The sequence below is a fragment of the Papio anubis genome, chromosome 13 (genome assembly GCF_008728515.1).
Source record: "Papio anubis isolate 15944 chromosome 13, Panubis1.0, whole genome shotgun sequence".
NCBI lineage: Eukaryota > Metazoa > Chordata > Mammalia > Primates > Cercopithecidae > Papio > Papio anubis.
In genome coordinates, this window is record NC_044988.1 from 5,705 (window position 1) to 25,871 (window position 20,167).

Sequence of the window (20,167 nt, forward strand, 5' to 3'; positions counted from 1 at the left end):
ATAAGTCTAAATCTGCAAAGGTCTCATCCCACAAGGACCCTTGTCTCTTTCTCTGTTGCTTTTGCCCACTGGCTCTGGCAACAGGGGTCTTTCTTTCTCCCTGGCTCTCTTTGGATATGGGGGCTCCATCTTCTGTGCCACCTTAGGGAATGCCTTTTGCATGCATGGCTAAGTTATTATAAAGCCTACAGTTTGAGTAACATTTTGAGTGAGTACTCTCTGAAGTTGGGTTGGAATTTCAGGCTTCTTTGTCTGAAAGGTAACTCTTGGGCTAGAAGTTTCTTATCCTAGCTTTCGTTTTGAGGCCTCTCTGTTCTCCTCTTGGGTTGGAAGTAATTCCTGGCTTTTTGTTTCATGGTGTCTCTGTGATCTTGCTCTTGCTCCTTTCATGGGAACTTCTCAGTTGACTAAATTCTCCCTTCTCAAACCTCTGCTGACTGTGTGTTGCACCAATATGGAACTAATTCTGGCCATCACGAGCATGTCACAGTGCTGCAGAGATTTTGTTTATGGCCAGTTTTGGGGCTACTTTATGGCCAGATTTGGGGGCTTGTTCCCAACAATTTGGGAAAACAAAGAGTGTGAGAAACGGGTAAAATTTAGATTTTAAAAAATCTTCAGGGCCAGGCATGGTGGCTCATGCCTGTGATCCCAGCACATTGGGAGGCTGAGGCGGGAGGATCAGAAGGTCAGGAGTTCGAGAACAGCCTGGCCAACATGGTGAAACCCCGTCTCTACTAAAAATACAAAATTAGCAGGGTGCAGCGGCAGGTGCCTGTAGTCCCAGCTACTCGGGAGGCTGAGGCAGGAGAATCACTTGAAACCAGGAGGCGGAGGTTGCAGTGAGCCGACATCACATCACTACACTCCAGCCTGGACAACAAGAGCAAAACTCCATCTAAAAAAAAAAAAATCTTCATTCACCATAATAGGAAGTCATTAGATAATATCTGAAAACTCATAAATTTAAAAATTGCATAGGGCAGGGCATGGTGACTCACACCTGTAATCCCAGCACTTTGGAAGGTTGAGGTAGGCAGATTGCTTGAGTGCAGTAATTCGAGAGCAGCCTGGGCAACATAGTGAAACCCTGTCTCCATTAAAAGAAAAAAATACCAAAAAATTGGGCAGGTATGGTGGCGTGTGACTGTAGTCCCAGCTACTCAGGAGGCTGAGGAGGTAGAATCACCTGAGCCTGGGTGGTGGAGGCTGCAGTGAGCCAAGATTGTGTCACTGCACTTCAGCCTGGGAAACCTCAGGGTCTGGAGACCCTGTCTCAAAAATAAATAAATTAAGTAAGTAAGTAAATATTGTATAGTAAGACGTCAATAGACGATGGACTAGAAAGCTACAACCCCTTCTTTCCTCACAGAGACACCAAGTTAACAACAATATACCGACCAGCATACCTCTGTGAGAATCCTATAAATAAGCTGAGAAATTAGAGCACCTAGGCCATTGTAAAACCAAGAAGGGATTTCAGTGAAAAGGGAAGGACAATTCATAGCATTTGGTGTGTCCATCAGTGCTGCTCCCCTATGCCGTACAGTACAGAGCAATCAGGAGAAAATTCCTCACACTCAAGCTCTCCCCTTGGAACAGAAACAAAAGAGCTGATCTTTCACCAAACATTTGGACTCATGTGGGGGCTGCCCAGGGGGCTGCTTTCTGTTTCACCTGACTCAAAGCACTGATGGGATTAGCGCCAGAATTTGGGAAGCCACTAAAAACAGAGGGAAGAAGCACACTAGAGCCGCAGTTCTGCAGCCAGATGCCAGGAAGAGCAAGAGATCAAAACAGGTTCAAGAAGTTTTAGAACTCCAGCTAGGCGATTGGTGAAGGTCTTCCTCTGCATAAAGCCAGTATGCAAAGACTGTAAGAGGTATTCGTTTTTTAGATATTCAAATCTCGGTTAAAAAAAAAAGTTACAAGGCACACAAACAAACAGAGAAACAAGGCCCAATAAAAGAACAAGATAAAACTCCAAAACTTGACCTCAGCTGGGCGTGGTGGCTCACGCCTGTAATCCCAGCACTTTGGGAGGCCAAGGCGGGTAAATCTCTTGAGGCCAGGAGTTTGAGGCCAGCCAGGCCAACATGGTGAAACCCCATCTCTACTAAAAATACAAAAGTTAGCTGGGGACTGCATAAAGAAAATGTGGCACATATACACCATGGAATACTATGGAGCCATAGAAAACAATGAGTTCATGTCCTTTGCAGGCACATGGATGAGGCTGGAAACCATCATCCTCAGCAAACCAACACAGGAACAGAAAACCAAACACCACACGTTCTCACTCATAAGTGGAAGTTGAACAATGAGAACAAATGGACACAGGGAGGGGAACATCACACACCAGGGCCTGTTGTGGGGTTGGGGGCTAGGGGAAGGATAGCATTAGGAGAAATACCTAATTTAGATGATGGGCTGATGGGTGCAACAAACCACCATGGCACGTGTATACCTATGTAACAAACCTGCACATTCTGCACATGTATCCCAGAACTTAAAGTATTTTAAAACATACATATAAAAGTCACAGGATGTTTGTGACAGTATCTATTACACTGATGTTGCCATCACATAGTTGACTATGTGCAGACTCCAAGTGAAATTTCTTGCAGTTGTTAGAGACATGGAAAATCTGTATTTCCAGGTAAAAACTCGAAAATTTTAGAAAAACATTCAGGATTTACAGTCTAGAGCTCTAACACTGGATTTACAGTCTAGAGCTCTAACACTGGAATCTTTTCCAACTTTAAAGTTTAATGATTTACTTAAATCTAAAAATAGTAGGTTGCAGATATATTTAAGCAGTGTGCCTAGGTAGTATGTTTATATATTAAGATTAAAATGGTCTTCTAAAGTTTACTAATTCTAATATAACCTTTATTGTTTCATGTAGACATATCTTTCCGATTCCCAGGATAATTTAAACAATTCAAAGCAACTATTGACTTAGTTCTAGATTGGGATAGCTATTTATGCATTCAAAGCTTTAGATATATATTTCAAATTAGAAATGTGTGCTGGTTGTGGAAAGTTGACTTAGAGCCTCAAGTAAGTTTTGTTTTTGTTTTTGTTTTTTTGAGATGGAGTTTCACTCTTGTTGCCCAGGCTGGAGTGCAGTGGCACAATCTCGGCTCACTGCAACCTCCTCTTCTCAAGTTCAAGCGATTCTCCCGCCTCAGCCTCCTGAGTAGCTAGGATTACAGGCATGCACCAGCACGCCCAGCTAATTTTGTATTTTTAGTAGAGATGGAGTTTCTCCATGTTGGTCGCGCTGGTCTCAAACTCCCAATCTCAGGTGATCCACCTGCCTCAGCCTCCCAAAGTGCTGGGATTACAGGCATGAGCCACTGCGCCCAGCCACCTCAGGTAAGTCTTTTTTTCCATGTGAACACATTGCTTTCGATTGATGTTATGCCCAGAGCAGACGATTAATAAATACCCTTTGAATTAAATGAGTGATTAACTGTAAATATCACAATACATCTTACTGGGCATAATTAGATATATCTAGTCCTTGCTGTGACCTAAGAAAGGAATTCTTTTCATTAAATGTTTAATGTCTCACCCTGCTCATATGGCTGGAGTTACTGATTCAGTTTGATGTGAATTCAGTCTTATAAAAGACCCATCATTATAACCTGCTCTTATGCTTCCTGTAGTATTGGAACTTCCAACTTGTAGGCAAAATAGATATGCTTCATATTCTTAAAAACCACAAGAGTCCGGGCTCAGTGGCTCACGCCTGTAATCCTAGCACTTTGGGAGGCCGAGGTGGGCGGATCATGACGTCAGCAGATCGAGACCTTCTTGGCTAACACGATGAAACCCATCTCTACTAAAAATACAAAAAAGCCAGGCGTGGTGGCAGACGCCTGTATTCCCAGCTACTCGGGAGGCTGAGGCAGGAGAATGGCGTGAACCTGGGAGGTGGAGCTTGCAGTGAGCCAGATCACGCCACTGCACTCCAGCCTGGGCAACAGAGCAAGACTCCGTCTCAAAAAAAAAAAATTAAAAAAAACCCACAAGAAATCTCCCTTTATTCATAATAAACATAGAATTAGATATTCTATTAAACTGAACAACAGAACTAACTGGGAGTGACCGCATACGCTCCATCACAAATTGCCTGAATGTCTGAAAAGGTCAGTGGGCCGTTTGGCTCCGTGCTGTGCCACAGGCCAACCACGAGGGCTGTCAGTGACTCACTGTGTGGGTCACCCAAGGCATGTGGTGTTGAGGCTGTGAAAGAGCAAGACGGGGCTGCATCTAAACTCAGGCCTCTGCTAAGTGTCCGAATTCGGGCAAGATGCTAAAGACTTTAGAGACGTTTCCTTTTCTATAGATGGGGTTATAACACTCACCCCATCAGGTTCTCGTGTGTGTTGACAAGGCCGGCACGTGACACACCAGGGGCAGAGTTGGATGGGAACCGTCTTCCTCAGACAACATGATCCTCATAAGCATCAACAAAATAAGGAGAGCAGGAGAGCAAGGTGTCTCCAGCTGTGTTGGGACTGCAGCAGGGACTCAGCAACGGTCAGTCTCATTCTCTTGTTTCATCCAAATCATACATTTAAAAAAAAAGGTGGGGTTATCATGGATGTTTATATGGATTCCTGGGATCAGGCAAATACACCTTTCCTTGTCATTCCTTCAAGAGTTATGTCCACACACAAACTTGCACACAAATGTTCAGAGCTTTACTCAGGATTACCAGAAACTGGAGGCAACCAACATGTCCTTCAGTAGGTGAATGGATAAATAAATTCTGGTACCTACAGGCAATGGAATATCATTCAGTGAGAAAATAAATGAGCTATCTAATCATGAAAAGGCACACAGGGACCCAAAATGCATACCACTAAGTGAAAGAAGCCAAAAAGGCTACATACTGTATGATTCCAATTACATGACATTTTGGAAAAGGGAAAATTACATAGATAGGAAAACAATCAATGGTTGACAGGGGTTGGGGAGAGGAAAGGATGGATAGGCAGAGAGCCCTGGCTGCTTAGGGCAATGAGACCACTGTGTGCGATTTCACCACAACGGTGGACCCACAACAGTGTGCAGATGCCCACACCCATTGAATTAGGACCACAAAAAGGTATTAATTACATCAACTATGAACTTTCATAATGAAATAAATCATGTTTTTTAAAAGTGGACAGTTTTGTTCAGTTACTGTCTACTTTCTGAAATGGAGATGGTGGAGTGCTTCCATGGTTGTGAGGATAAAAATAGCTTAGAGAATGTAATAACTAAAATAGGTGCATAAACATTGTTTAACTATTTTATTCTCATTAAAAAGCAGTGCTTAAGTATATTTATATTTAAAAATTGAGCAAGGAGTGCAAACACGTTAACATAATTCTCCTCTAGCTCCACTCAGAAGTCAGGACTGCACGGCTCCGCTTGCACCTGCGAAACACAACCACCTTTTTCAGCGTCATTAAAATATTTCAATGGGAGGATTGACTTTAGACTCAACCTGTGTTTTCTCCCCTGGAAAACAAAGGTTTTATGAAACAAACAAAGCCTTTACCGTCCTCAACCGAAACACTCAGACATCTGTGATGTCTGCTGTAAGTGCCACCAGGCTCTCCTCTGAAATCTCGTAATGGGAAAATAGAGACTGTAGATTCTTTTAGAAAGGGGAGAATCAGAACTAATGTCAAAAGGCCATGTCCTCATTCATAAACACCTTCTTTTACAAATTCCACGGGTTTAGTTACTTTGGGATTAATATGGGCCTATTTTAAAGTACATTTATTAATTTAGCATGAATTGTTCAAATTCATTCTGGATCCTGAGCCGATATCCAGCAATGCTGGGTGTGCGCCTGTGAGAGTCACCAGCCCTGATGAGCCTCAGGTTATTGTATTTATAAAATGAAGGTTAGGCTTGCTCCAATTTTTTAAAAACCATTTTTAATAGTAAAAACTTTTTTGTTGTTACATAAAAATGTACAAGAAAAACTCAAACATTACCAATGATAATCATTTTATTAATATAAATATTTTTGTGAGCTCAATTTATGACTTAATTATAAAAGAAATAAGCAACATGAGGTGCCATTATAAAATATGGTAACCATACTTTCCTACTTTGTTTATATATTATTGATAAATCTTGGTATATACAGAAAAGTAGTTTCAAAGAATAATAATTTAAAATAATATCTTGACTTATAATTTCGGGGACTTTAAAAACATTCCTGCAACTGCTTTTTAAAGGTTCTAGAACAATTTTCTATGTCTTACAGCTAAATAACTACAAAGCGCTACCTCTTCTCACATTCTGTATTATAAATATAAGTCAAAAAAGGAACAGACAAAATCATAAAAACACATGCATGAACAAATGGGTCTTGGCTCACATTTAATTGCATCTGCCAATGCACATAGGTTATAGCAGAATTTTTGTGTGTAATTTTACGAGTGGATTGCTGTCAAAATAAAAATTGTCTACTATCTCTATTCACTGGTATATTTGCACAAATGGTAAACATATTCATAGAGATAGTGGGAGAAATTTATTTCACGGCTTACAAGAAGACAGGTTAAGTTGGGACATTTAATTGTCTCATTAATGCTACATTTTATAATGCGCTTGTATGGGCAAGGTATTTAAATGTATTATAACAACTTTTAAATGCTCAATGTTACAGATGGAATTACTAGAGAAAGTACTAACTGATATTTTCTTTGTGTGTGCTTTGAAGGCACAAGGAAATAATAAAGCAGCCCTTTTCCCTTTTCCCATCTATTTCCTGAAGGCCAAGCTGTGCTTTTGCAGATTAGGCCTCTCTGTAACACACACACACACACACACACACACATGCATATGGCCTTTATGGTTTTAAAGGAGGAAAAGAGAATTTGCCTGGATAACTCTCACCTAGGTATTTTCAGGGGAGATCTAGAATCATCTAAGGGGTTAAGCTGGACTAGCCAATGGGAAAACAAAATGAAGATACCGGAGAGATATTTCCAGAAGAGTAGCATTCCTAATGGGCTAGGCCCTAGTCACATGCAGGTCCCCAGATGTGGTTGGTGTGGCCAAGGTTCCGGCATGTGACGGCTGCCTTCCTGGCACTTCCTGTGCTGTGAGGAGCATCCCCTCCCCAGTGCCAGGGCAGTGGTCTTCTCACCCCCTTCAGAGTAAAGGGCCAGCAGTTGGCAGTCACAGGAAAAGTAGTGAGACAGGAAGGTGAGGAGCATGAAGTGCCACCATACCCGCCTCCAGTGTCTGGCACAGAATATGATGAGGAACCTCCATGAATTGGAATCTTCCATATCTTCACACATGTGAGTTTCTGCTAGATATAATTTGACTTATAAAAAGAAAGAAATATGACCTTCTTGTATCTAAATATTGTAGAAGACTTAATGATTGTAACCTGGATGTTTTAAATTCTGAGATGCTATTAAATCAATATTCATCACAAATGTATTGATAATTTTTTAGAAGAACAGAAGAGATCTCATCATATTTAATGCAGTGTATCAATTGTAAGATGCATGCTAATTCCAGAAAAAGTAAAGCATAAAAAAAAATCTGTCTTAGAATGGAAAAATACAGTAAACTATTTTTAACTAGAATTTAAATGCAACATTTTAGGATATGAAGCCATCAACTCATTTTGAAAACTACTGGCTCAGATGACCTCAGTGATAGGAAACCTCTAAAAGATCACGAATCTAATAATGAGATAATTTTCTGTGTCTTTGCCTGAGAGTCTGTCTGAAAGTGGTGCAGTTTTTAAAGAAGAGGAATAACGTGTCCTAGACTGAGACCACTTCACAGGCCACCATTCTGGGCAGTGCTTCAGTGTGGAGTTTTAGCAGTAAGTATTCAGAAACAGTGAAATAATTTGCACTTTTTATAAAAAATATTATCTTGTCTATTTTCCTTTAAATATGCAGCAGAAGTTTACTATTATACAACTAAATTATGTGGGCTCTCTGCCCACTTATTCTACCTTGATTAACATGTGGTTTATTTCACCTTGATGCTTTTAAAGACAAGCATGTGCTGTGTGAGGGTTAGAACATGAGCCACAAACAAGGAGGCTTGAGATGGCAGTGCCTCCCCAAAAAGGCAGTACCGCAGGGCCTGTGCAGGGAACACTGCTTTGAACCTTAACACTTCTGAAATGGCTGGATATCTCTGCATGAGCTGTGCTTACCCAGTTGTTCCATCGATTCTTATATTTTACAAGTATTTAGTAAATTCTTGAGCTAGGCCATGTGGTATACCAAAGGAATAAGATACCTGTTGTTATTATTTTATTTTATTTTATTTTATTTTATTTCAGTAGTTTTGGGGAACAGGTGGTTTTGGTTAAATGCTAAAGTTCTTTATTGATGGTTTCTGAGATTTTGGTCACCCATAGCCCAAGCAGAGTACAATGTACCCAATGTGTAGGGTTATATCCCTCACCTCCCTCTCAACTTTCCCCCTAAGTCCCCAAAGCCCACTTATCATTCTTAGGCTTTGGAATCATCATCATATCTTATGGCCCACTTACAAGTAAGAACATACAGCGTCAGCAGAGGGCTCCAGGGGACTGGTGGGGCAGGCCAGGACATAAAAGAGGGCCTAGAGCCAGGGTTACCTGGGAGAGGGTGGACCCATTTTGCCAAGCACCCTAACCCTAAAAGCTGTAACCCTTACCCTTAACCCCAACCCTAACCCTAAGCCTTAACTCTAACCTTTAACACCTTACCATAACCCCAACCCTAACCCTAAACCTTAACCCTAACCTTTAACACCTTACCATAACCCCAACCCTAACCCCTAACCATAACCCTAAAACGCTAATGCTAAAACCCTAACCCCTAACACTAAACCCTAATCATAACCCTAAACACAACCCCAAACCTAACCCTAACCCTAACCCTAAACACAATCCCAACTCCAGCCCCAAGCCTAACCTTAACCCTAACCCCTACCCCCAGCCTTTCTTACCTTTTACATCTGTCCAGATTCTCCAGTAGAAGCAGGGACCCTTGGTTCCCAGGTGTGCACCACTGCATCTGGCACAGGACTCCGTATCAGTCCCCAAATAAGCACCCGGATGCTCACAGGGCAGCCATGCAGTGGAAGCCCAGGGTGTATTCTCACCTCCAGAACCAGGGCCCAGCGCCTGCATCAGGCTCATCAGGGCTGAAGTGAACTGTGGCACCCAAGGTCTTCGTAAGACCAAGGCCACGTTGTGCCTCCTATCACAGAGCGAGACGCAGCAGCCTTCAAAAGTCGGGGCCCTTCCCTGATGACACTCCGAGCACAAAGTACTGGACTTTCACACAATGAGGCTGCACACATTATTCTGTTTCAATCCCCACCTAGGCCACTGGGAGAAATGGTGATGGAGGGACCCTCGTGTTGCCCTGTGGTATACATGCTCTGGTTCATACAACTGCAAGCCATTAACAAGAAACTCAAGCTGAAACGCTACTTGTTTCCAACTTCTTGTTTGCAGAGGATTTACAATTTACACTCCAAAACAGACAGCCAAAGAGCACACTACTTCTCCTCTGAAGTCGCTCTGAGGGCCTCCGCATCAGTCCTAGAACTGGAAGATTGGTGGACGAGAACTGGGATGTTGATGGGGCACTGGATACTTGCTGGACACCAACCTCCTCTCACCTAACCTTACAGACCAACCTCCACTCACCTAACCTTACAGACCAACCTCCTCTCACCTAACCTTACAGACCAACCTCCTCTCACCTAACCTTATAGATGGCCCAGATCTCACCTGCCCAAATCAGACATTTTAACACACACAGCTCTCAACAGCAGGACTTACAGACACAAAACTCCAAGGTAAAGGATTGTCTCAACCCCTTGGTGTCTCAACGAACTAAAACACTGCCTAGCACAGGTGCACCATCAACCTTATTCACTAAATAAACCTCTGTATATTTTATTCATCTTTGATTGTGGACATGATATAATGAACAAAAAGATGTTTTATAAATTGGACTAAAGACCTTTGAGGTGTCTTCACAGGATCCTATCTGGTGGACCCCCAAATCTGCCAACACAGAGAAGTCATTCGTAAACACGTGCAGGGCAAAGGCCAGACAAAACCACCTCTCTCAGCCTCAAAGTGGCCTGGCAGTCACAGGAACAGCCATGTGGGGTCTGGCCTGTACGAGGAAGTCAGGCCTTTGGTTTGAGGCACCCTACTGCACCACAAAACCAAGTTCTGCCTAACAAAGAAAAAACAGCCCACTCACTCTCCCTAATATCCCAGGTGGTAATCTAAGAGCAATATCTGCTTGACACCCCTCCTGCTCCGCCCTCCACATCCAAGCTATCACCAAGGCCCTGGCAATCCTACCTCCTAAATGTCTCTCAAACCCACTTCTCTCCCTTCGGAGTCCAGGCCACCAGCATGACTTCTGCACGTGTGCAGCAGCCTCCTCGCAGGATCTAAACATGCAAATCTAGTCATAGGCTCTGTGAAAAGAAAATCTTGGGGCCCCAAGATTACTAAGCTAAAGGGAAAAGCCAAGCTGGGAACGGCTCAAGGCAAACCTGCCTCTCATTCTACTCCAAATCACCTATCTCCTCACTAAGATAGGTGCACATCCGATCGCCTCCTTTGGAGAGGCTAACCAGAAACTCAGAACAACGCAACATTTGTCTCTCACCTACCTGTGACCTTGGAAGCCCCCTCCCTGCTTCCAGTTGTCCCCACCTTTCTGGATGGAAGCAAGGTACTTCTGACATGTATTGACTGACGTCTCATGTCTCCCTAAAACCAAGCTGTGCCCTGACCACCTTGGGCACTTGTCGTCAGGATCTCCTGAGGCTGTCACGGGTGCACGTCCTCAGCCTTGGCAAAATCAACCTTCTAAATCACCTGAAACCATCTCAGATAGTCAGGGTTCACGGCTCCCTTTCCCGAACCCTCCCAGGAGCCCCTCATGGGCGCCCAGGTCCTGCATGTTGTTGTGGCCCAGGCTCACCTGGAGCAACTCGACTCTTCCTTATAGCCTCATGAACCTTTCAGTTCCTAAAGCTGCTTAGTCTGTGAAAGGAAAATGAATCTGAGGGCCCAAAAATCACTAATCTAAAGGGAAAAAAGCTGGGAACTGCTTAGGGCAAACCTGCCTCCCCTTCTATTCAAAGTCACCCCTCTGCTCACTGAGATAAGTGCATATCTGATGGCCTCCTTTGGGGAGGCTATTCAGAAACCCAAAAGAATACAACAGTTTGTCTCTCATCTACCTGTGACCTGGAATCCCCCTCCCTGCTTCGAGTTGTCCCGCCTTTCCCGACAGAACCAACGTTCATCTTATATATATTGACGTCTCCTGTCTCCCTAAAATGTATAAAACCAAGCTGTGTCCTGACCACCTTGGGCACATGTCGTCAAGACCTCCTGAGGCTGTGTCATGGGCGTGCGTCCTCAACCTTCGCAAAATAAACTTTCTAAATTGAGACCATCTCAGATATTCGGGGTTCACAAGTCCATGTATGTGGACGTCCCCTGGGGTAGTGCCCCTCCTCCACTGAGCTCACCCGCGTCCTCCTGTGCGTTTTCTTCAGAAGAAATTTCACAGCTACTTGGTCCAGCCCTGTCAACCATACAGGAACCGCTGTTCACCACAGGAACATGGGCGGCGTACCTGCTGGGGAGTGTGGAGAGGACCAGGCTCCTCTCCTAATTCCCGCTCAGTTAATAACAAAGGTTGACAGGTCGAGAAATTTCCTAACCCTAACCTAACCCTAAGCCCAACCATAACCCGAAACCTGACACTAAAACAACCCTAGCCCCAACCCCAACCCTAAATCCAACCCCAAACCCAACCCCAACCCCAACCCTAACCCTAAACCCTAACCCTAACCCCAACCCTAAACCTAACCCTAACCCTAACCCCTAACCCTAACCCTACCCTACCCCTAACCCGAACATGAACCCGAACTCTAACCCATACCCTAACCCGAACCCGAACCTGCACCCGAACCTGTACCCGAACCCTAAACCCTGACCCTGACCCTGACCCTAACTCTAACCCGAACCCTAAACCCTGACCCTGACCCTGACCGTGACCCTGACCCTGACCCACACCCGAACCCGAACCCTGACCCTGACCCTGAACCCTGACCCTGACCCTAACTCTAACTGTTAGGGTCAGCTGTAATGTCTCCTTTTTCATCTATGATTTTTTTCTTATCCTTAGTCTAGTTAAAGCTTGTCAGTTTTGAGTTTTCTAAAATACCCCAGCTCTTTGTTTTTTGACTTTTTGTAGTTTTTGTTTCTATTTTTACAATTTCTCCTTTAATCTGTAAGATATTTTTTCTACTCATTGTAGCATTTGATTTTTCTTGTTGTACTCATTACTGGAGCTGTATTGTCAGGTTGGCTATTTGAGATCTTTCTACTTTTCTGATTTGTAGGCATTTATAGGTATGCACTTTTCCTCTTACAGCTGCCTTTGCTGAATCCCACAGGATTTGTTATGTTGTGTTTCTATTCTTATTTGTTTCAATAAATATTTAATTTCCTTTTTCTTTTTTTATTTATCAGTTGTTCATGAGCATGTATTTTAATTTCCGTATATTTGTATAGTTTTTAAAGTTCCTCCTGTTATTGATTTATAATACTATTCCACTGTGGTCAGAAAAGATACTTGACATGAATTCAGTTTTTAAAGATGTGTTGTGACTTGTTTTTTGGCCTAACACATAGTCTGTCCTGGAGAATAATCCATGTGCTACTCAGTAGAATGTGCATTGTGCAGTTGTGGAATGGAAAGCTGTGTAAATATCTATTAGGTCCATTCATATAAAGTTTAACTGATGATATTTTGTTGTCTGGATGATCTGTTCATTGACGATAGTGGGGTGTTGGTTATAGTGGAGTGTGGAGGTTCTCTATTATTATATTGCAGTCCATTTGTCCTTTAAGGTCTGTTAATATTGCTTCTGTATTTAGGTGCTTGAGTGTTGGTTGCATATGCACTTTTATTTGTTAGGCTGCTGTTTATTTCTTTCTGATTATATACTTATTTTTATTTTTTCTTTTTTTGACTTAAATTCTATTTTATCTAAGTATAGCTACTCCTGCTTTTCTGTTTCCATTTGTGTGGGATATCTTTCATGATCCCTTCACTTTGTCTATGTAAGTCTTCATAGGTGAGCTGAGTTTCTTGTAGGCAGTATATAATTGGGTCCTGTCTTTTAATCCATTCAGCCACTCCTACTTAATTTAATTTAATTCATTGATATTCAGGGTTATTACTAACAGGTGAAAACATACTACTGCCATTTTTTACTTGTTTTTGGTTGTTTGACACTTAGATCCTAATGCTGACTACAGTTCCCTCCCGGGACCTCCCCTCTCCTTGTAGCATGCTGGGCTTTCCCTCAGAAAACCCCATGTCATTTCCTTCAGTGGAACATCAATCAGCTTCACCCACAGTGTCTGTATGTCTCTGTCCATAGCAAGTGTTTTTATTACTTTAAAATATAGATGTTTACCTTAACCTAGCCAAGGACTTAGGACTCTTTTTCCAAGCTCTTTTAGATGAAGTAATAAGTGCAAATATTAGAGATGAGTGTATATGTATAAATATATGGGGAAAAGATGTTGCCTAGCTGTACAAATTAGCTTTAACAAAACTCCTGATTTACATTATTTAATTGTGAGAAGGGAGATTCTAACTCAACACAACAACAAAATAAAAGCCTTATCCCTCCGCTCCGCCAAAATATCCCGTTCAGAGCCTGTGTTGTGTGTACACACACGTGTGCACTCATCCCCACCTGACCGTATCAAATTATTATTTAAACTAGATATGTTTACTTTTTTGCATAGTAGTAATGGTTTCTGGAATGAAAAAAATAAAAATAAGACTAAACAGGAGAATAAAACTGTTTAAATGTGTCTCCGGGTGGACGCTGTGGCCACGGCACCGACCCAGCCGATGGCGCCGGGTACCCGCGTCTCAGGAAGAGGCTCTGGCGGGGCCTCCCCCGGGGCCCGTCCCGCGTCCACGGACCACGGAGCGCAGGAGCCGCCGCGCCCTCCCCGAGACAGCGTCCCAGGCGCTCCACGGGAAGGGCCCAGCCGGGCGAGGGGAGCCCGGTCCCCGCACGGGCCGCCCTGAGCCGCGGGGACGCAGGAGGGACTCCCGGCTGCACCAGCGCCTGCCCCAGACGGGGACCTGGGACCTGGGACCTGGGACCTGGGACCCGCGGCTGCCGGGAGGCGGACAGGGCAGCCCCCCCAGAGCCGCCGCCCCGAGGCCGTCAGTTCCGCCGGAGCTTGCGCGACTGGAGAAGGGGCAGCGCGGGGCGCCCGGAGGGGAGGCGTGTCCTGGAGGCAGCAGCCGGGGAGCTGCTCCGGGGAGGACGCGCCAGAGGCCAGTGACTCCGGCGGCCCCGCGCTGGCCTCCCGTCTGCGGGGCTGGGTGAGCCGGACCCGGGAGCGCGGGGGGCTGCTCGCGGCCTTCCATGGGGAGTGGACGGCTTCGAGGGTGGCTCCTGTGCCGGCCGCCTGGCACCGCGGGCGGGAGCTTCTGGCCGTGCTGGTCGGCGTCCCCAAGGAGGCTCCGCTGCCTGGAACAGCAAGGCCGGGACCCGCAGGGCTGCAGCGCCCTGCACGTGGCAGCCGTGTACCTTGGAGATGGTGAAGCGGCTAGTGGGGCCCTAGGACGCCGATATGGACATTGGGGACTACACTGGGAAAAGGGCCTCCCAGTGTGTGAGTTAGAGCATCGCAGAGGAGATCCGAGAACCTGCTGGGAGTCCTGGACGAGGACGACGGGGAGAGCACCGCCAGCAGCGGGGGTGGGTGCTGAAGATTTGAAAGGTGCCCCCTCCATCTCATCACCTACAAACTCTCACACATCCTGGAGGATGGGGGGACCCTCTTCACCGTCACCACTTGGCTGAAGGTGGTCCAGAGGCGAAACCAAGGATTCCAGGGCACACAGCCTCGGGCAGGACTAATGGACTTAAAAAACACAGGCTCAACAAAATCCACTTCACAACCCAGATGGTTCACATCACACCCTCTTTCAGGGACCCAGAGCAACCACTGGAAGAGGAGGAGGAGGAACGCTCTCCTAAAGGCCGTTTATCCTATTCCTTCAAATTAAGCCCAAAGTCCAATGTATTTAGGTAAAAATAATTTCTTTTAGAAAATGCCAAGGTTTGTCTTCTGAAATTTAATAACAGAAACGAAAAAAGAACACTAGATGTAAGGAAGTGAGACCAGAAAATACAAACTAAATTATCCTTACTAGGTTGGAATGGATGGGGCGGAGTTCCCATCAGGCTAGCATTCTGGGGAAAGTGGATTTCTTTTTAGGAGATTCATCATATCTTACCCTGTGCCCCATTTCTCTCCTCTACCTGTCTGACCTGGCGTCCCTATTTCGGGAGACTAGAAGTGGGGGGAAGAGAAGGGATGACTGTTTCTTTGCATTCACCATTCCTGGATGCCATGCAAAGGAAGGAATATTGCGCTTTTATGTATCTGTTTTATTAAGTGGTTACTCTTCCAAGGACAAAAAAAAAAAAAAAAAAAAATGCAGATTGTTATGAAACTGGTAGGATTTGTAAGTGCAAATACTACATGCTGTCTTGTTTTTTTTACCAGTTGCATTTGCATTTTAAGGTACTACTGGTACAGCCATGGGGGAGAGCAGTTTGGAGGTTCCTCTAAACACTGAAAATAGAGGTACCACATGATCCAGTAATCCCACTGCTGGGTATATACCCCCAAAATAGGAAATGACTATATCTAAGAAATATCTGCACTTCCATGTTGGTTGTACCACTGTTAACAATAGCTAAGATTTGGAAGCAACCTAAGTGTCCATCAACAAATTAATGTATTAAAGAAAATGCGGTAGATATATACAGTGGAGTATTATTCAGCCATAAAAAAGAAAGAGATTCAGTCATTTGCAGCAACATGGAAGGAATTGGAGATCATTCTGTTAAGGGAAATAAGCCAGGCACAGAAAGGCTGACATTGCATGTTGTCACTTACTTGTGGGATCTAAAAAATCAAAACAATTGAACTCATGGACATAATAGGTAATAGGGGGTTGGGGGGGAAGGCAGGGGATGGGTAATGGGTACAAAAATAGTCAGAAGGAATGGATAAGACATACTATTTGATAGCACAACAGGGGGACTCTAGTCAATAATTGTACATTTAAAAACAACTAAAAGAAAGTAATTGGATTAGGGCCGGGCGCGGTGGCTCACGCCTGTAATCCCAGCACTTTGGGAGGCCGAGGCGGGCGGATCACAAGGTCAGGAGATCGAGACCACAGTGAAACCCCGTCTCTACTAAAAATACAAAAAATTAGCCGGGCGCGGTGGTGGGCGCCTGTAGTCCCAGCTACTCAGGAGGCTGAGGCAGGAGAATGGCGTGAACCCGGGAGGCGGAGCTTGCAGTGAGCCGAGATCGCGCCACTGCACTCCAGCCTGGGCGACAGCGCGAGACTCCGTCTCAAAAAAAAAAAAAAAAAAAAAAGAAAGTAATTGGATTATAACACAAAGGATACGTGCTTGAAGGGATGCATACCCTGCTCTCCATGATATGATGAGTTCACATTGTGTGCCTGCATCAAAACATCTCACGCACCTGGTAAATATATATGCCTATTATATACTCACAAAAATGTTTGAAAATAAAAATAAAGGAACTACTCAAGGTCAGGTCAGAGTTGAAATGCAAAAATACTAATTAGAGAATAATGGGAATACAACAGGAATCTTGTTGGTATTCTATTTACCTTGTAAGCAGCAGTTCAATTGTTCTGTAAAAGCAATTTCAATTTTAATCACTGAACTAAAGAAATGGGCAACTCTGACTTCCGTAATATAGGTTCCACCTAACCATCTCTAACACCGCTGTCAAGGAGGGCCAGTGTTAAGGTACATTATTAACAACCACACAAATTTTTATTTAAAGAAAAGAATACTCTTAGCAGCCTATGGTACTTTTAAATAAAATATTGCCTCTCATTCTAACTCTCACTTGTGTTGTCATTCTAAAAGTGTGGATTTGCTGAGGTTTATATTCTGGGTATTACATAACCAGGTTCTGTTTGGCATAACCGTATTTAATGGTGCTTAGAGCTGAATTACCTACAGAAACTTTCTCATTTATTTAGCATAAATTGGCATAGACATTAATGAGCCCATACTTCTGTGATATAATTATTAAACCAACTTAATGATTCTCACATAAGGTGTGAATTTATTTTACTAATGCATCCATAATCTATGCTTTGTAGCAACATTTTTCAAATGTTTAAAATGCTAAATCTTTTCAATTTTCCAATCTTTTCTTGAATCTATTAGATACCCATAGTGTAGTTACTGAAAAGCTGGGTAACAAATACACCTATTTAAAAATGGCACTACTTTATACAAGAGACTAGAGAAAAGATGGGACTATTTCTATATTTAAATGCTGCTGGCAATTGAATTCCCTTGTATATAAATGAAAGATACCATTCATTAAAATGAAAGACTTGTTTCAAGTGTGGTTCTGAATTACATTTCATTCATTTATGATAGAGTAAATGGCTTTATAATTACTTTAAAATTTAACTCACAAGTATATTAAAACTGTTCATTGCAAGATGAGAATCAACTTTTAGGGGAACTAATTTAAATGAGCCCTTCTTCCTTAGTCTTTTGAGTCTCATATTTGCTGAAAGTACCCCCAGCTGGCAGGATAAGGGAGTTCACGGACCATAGGGTGAGTGAACCCATGCACAAATTGCAAATTGCCCAGAGCTATGACATTTTTAGACCTTTAATTTTCCAAGTCATAGAAATGTGTTACAAGTTCGTCACATCTCTGTCTAAATGGCAATTGAATTTCTTTAAACATAGGTAAAAAATGCATACAACTATAAATTATTATCCATTAGTGTGCCTCTATTTTTGCTTTAGATTTGTGGAAGTGGACCCTGTGCATTTGGAAAACACTTTCATGCGTACACATGGGTGAAAAAAATCTAATGTTGTATAAATGAAAGTACTTTCTCTGAAGGTAAAAAGCATCCATTTGTTCTAAATCTATATATATATTACGTGTATCTAGTACAGAATAAACTATAACTTCTCATTGAGGAATCTTAGGTTTTACAGATATGTAAAGCTAAAGCAACTCTAAAGAGTAGACACTTCAGAACTGGAAGGTTCTGGTCAAATGTTGAGAGCAGACACTTTCACTGAAGGTCCTGGTGAAATGTGGGTAACTAATTGCTCAAAATCTGTAATTTGCTAGATACTTAACTATTACTATTAAGTTAAAATGTCATTTAACTTATGTCATGGTAAATGTCATTTACCATGATTTTCACATTAAAAGCTTTAACTTTTCTGGTAAAATAATATTTCAAATGTTCAATTATTCTGAGGAAAGCTACTTCTAGCATTCTTTGTCATGATGGGCTTGTGTGCAGTAAGTGGAGCGTTTTCAGTTACTTACCTCTACATTCTTCCGGTTTTTCAGTTTCCAATTTAGATTATAAAAGGCAAATGATTAATTTAATTTGATACTTAGAGTTGTGTTTACCTTCAATGGACAAATACATGTCAGATACTTTGATGTTTATTGATATGACACTGTGTGGTTAAACCACTCAGATATGTCCATGTGTTTCTTATAGGGTACATTTGAAATAGTAGTGTTTATGCAACTCACTTATGTAACTTGGAAATCTGGTACTATTGCATTCAGGACTGAAATCTTGGAGTTTAGGTGTCTTGTCTCTCATTTTTAAAATAAGTGAAAGTTGAGAATGTAAAATCTATAAAGTTCATTTTTTCACTAGGAAAAAAACACAAATTAATGACAGACACCAAATTACATATCCAAAAAGCTCAGAGAACACCAAGCAGGATGAATATTTTAAAAATATACCTAGGAATATCATATTCAAACTGTAGAAAACCTATAACAAAGATAAAATATTTTTAAAAGGCAGAGGAACAAACACATTGTCTACAGAGAAACAGACATAATAATTACATTAGACTTCTGTTTACAATCCTTGCAAGTAAGAAGTGTTGAAAAAATTAGAATACAGCAGATATTATCCAAGTATTCATTATCTAAAACTGTGAAGCAAAAATAATTGTAACATGAACATATTCACCAGCAATCTGAGCACTCATATTAGTGTCTTTTTTGGAGACAATTTTGTCCCCCCAGAATTCCTAACCTGAAGCTCTATCTCCCAATGTGACTGTATTTGGAGAAGGAGCTTTTAAGAAGGTAAAGTGGTGGCTCTCGCCTGTAATCCCAGCATTTCGGGAGGCCAAGGTGGGCGGAACACGAAGTCAGGAGATCGAGACCATCCTGGCTAACGCTGTGAAACCTGGTCTCTACTAAAAATACAAACAATTAGCCAGGGGTAGTGGTGGGCGCCTGTAGTCCCAGATACTCGGGAGGCTGAGGAAGGAGAACGGCATGAATCCGGGAGGCAGAGCTTGCAGTGAGCCAAGATTGCGCCACTGCACTCCAGCCTGGGCGACAGAGCAAGACTCCATCTCAAAAAAAAAGAAGAAAGAAGAAGAAGGTAAAGGTTAACATGGGGGCAAAAGGGTGAGGCCCTAATCTGTTAGGACTGGGGTCTTCATCTGAAAAGGAAGAGACACCAGAGATATCTTTCTTCTCTCTCTCTCTCCCCACCTCCCTCCTTCTGTCTCTCTCTCTCCCTCCCTCCCTCTCTCTCCCCACATACATTTAATTGTGAAATTGAGGTATTTGTTAGAACATAGATAGTGGCATTTTAATAAAGTGTTACTCCTCTACTTAAAAAAAAAAACCCACACAAAATTTAGAAACATTCTTTTTTGAGGATGAGGCCAGGCATGGTGGCTCACACCTGTAATCCCAGCACTTTGGAAGGCCTCTAGGCAGGTGGATTATCTGAGGTCAGTTCAAGACCAGCCTGGCCAACATAGCGAAACCCCATCTCTACTAAAAATACAAAAAATTAGCTGGAAGTGGTGGTGGGCACCTGTAATCCCAGCTACTCAGGAGGCTGAGGCAGGAGAATCCCTTGAACCCGGGAGGTGGAGGTTGTGGTGAGCCGAGATCACGCCATTGCACTCCAGCCTGCGTAACAAGAGCAAAACTCCATCT

The 20,167-nt window shown here is 43.0% G+C and overlaps 1 long non-coding RNA gene across 2 annotated transcripts; it reads right to left on the reverse strand.

Moving 5' to 3' along the window:
- Nucleotides 1-5,294: 5,294 nt before the first annotated feature.
- Nucleotides 5,295-9,025, reverse strand: LOC103888448. Of its 2 annotated transcripts, XR_004177767.1 has the most exons (3): nt 8,989-9,025; nt 7,254-7,333; nt 5,295-5,436 (listed from the first exon to the last, which is right to left on the reverse strand). It is a non-coding gene; the product is annotated as an uncharacterized LOC103888448 (long non-coding RNA). The 2 variants fall into 2 exon arrangements; XR_004177766.1 differs by lacking the exon at nt 8,989-9,025 and having other exon boundaries at nt 7,254-8,745.
- Nucleotides 9,026-20,167: the final 11,142 nt, after the last annotated feature.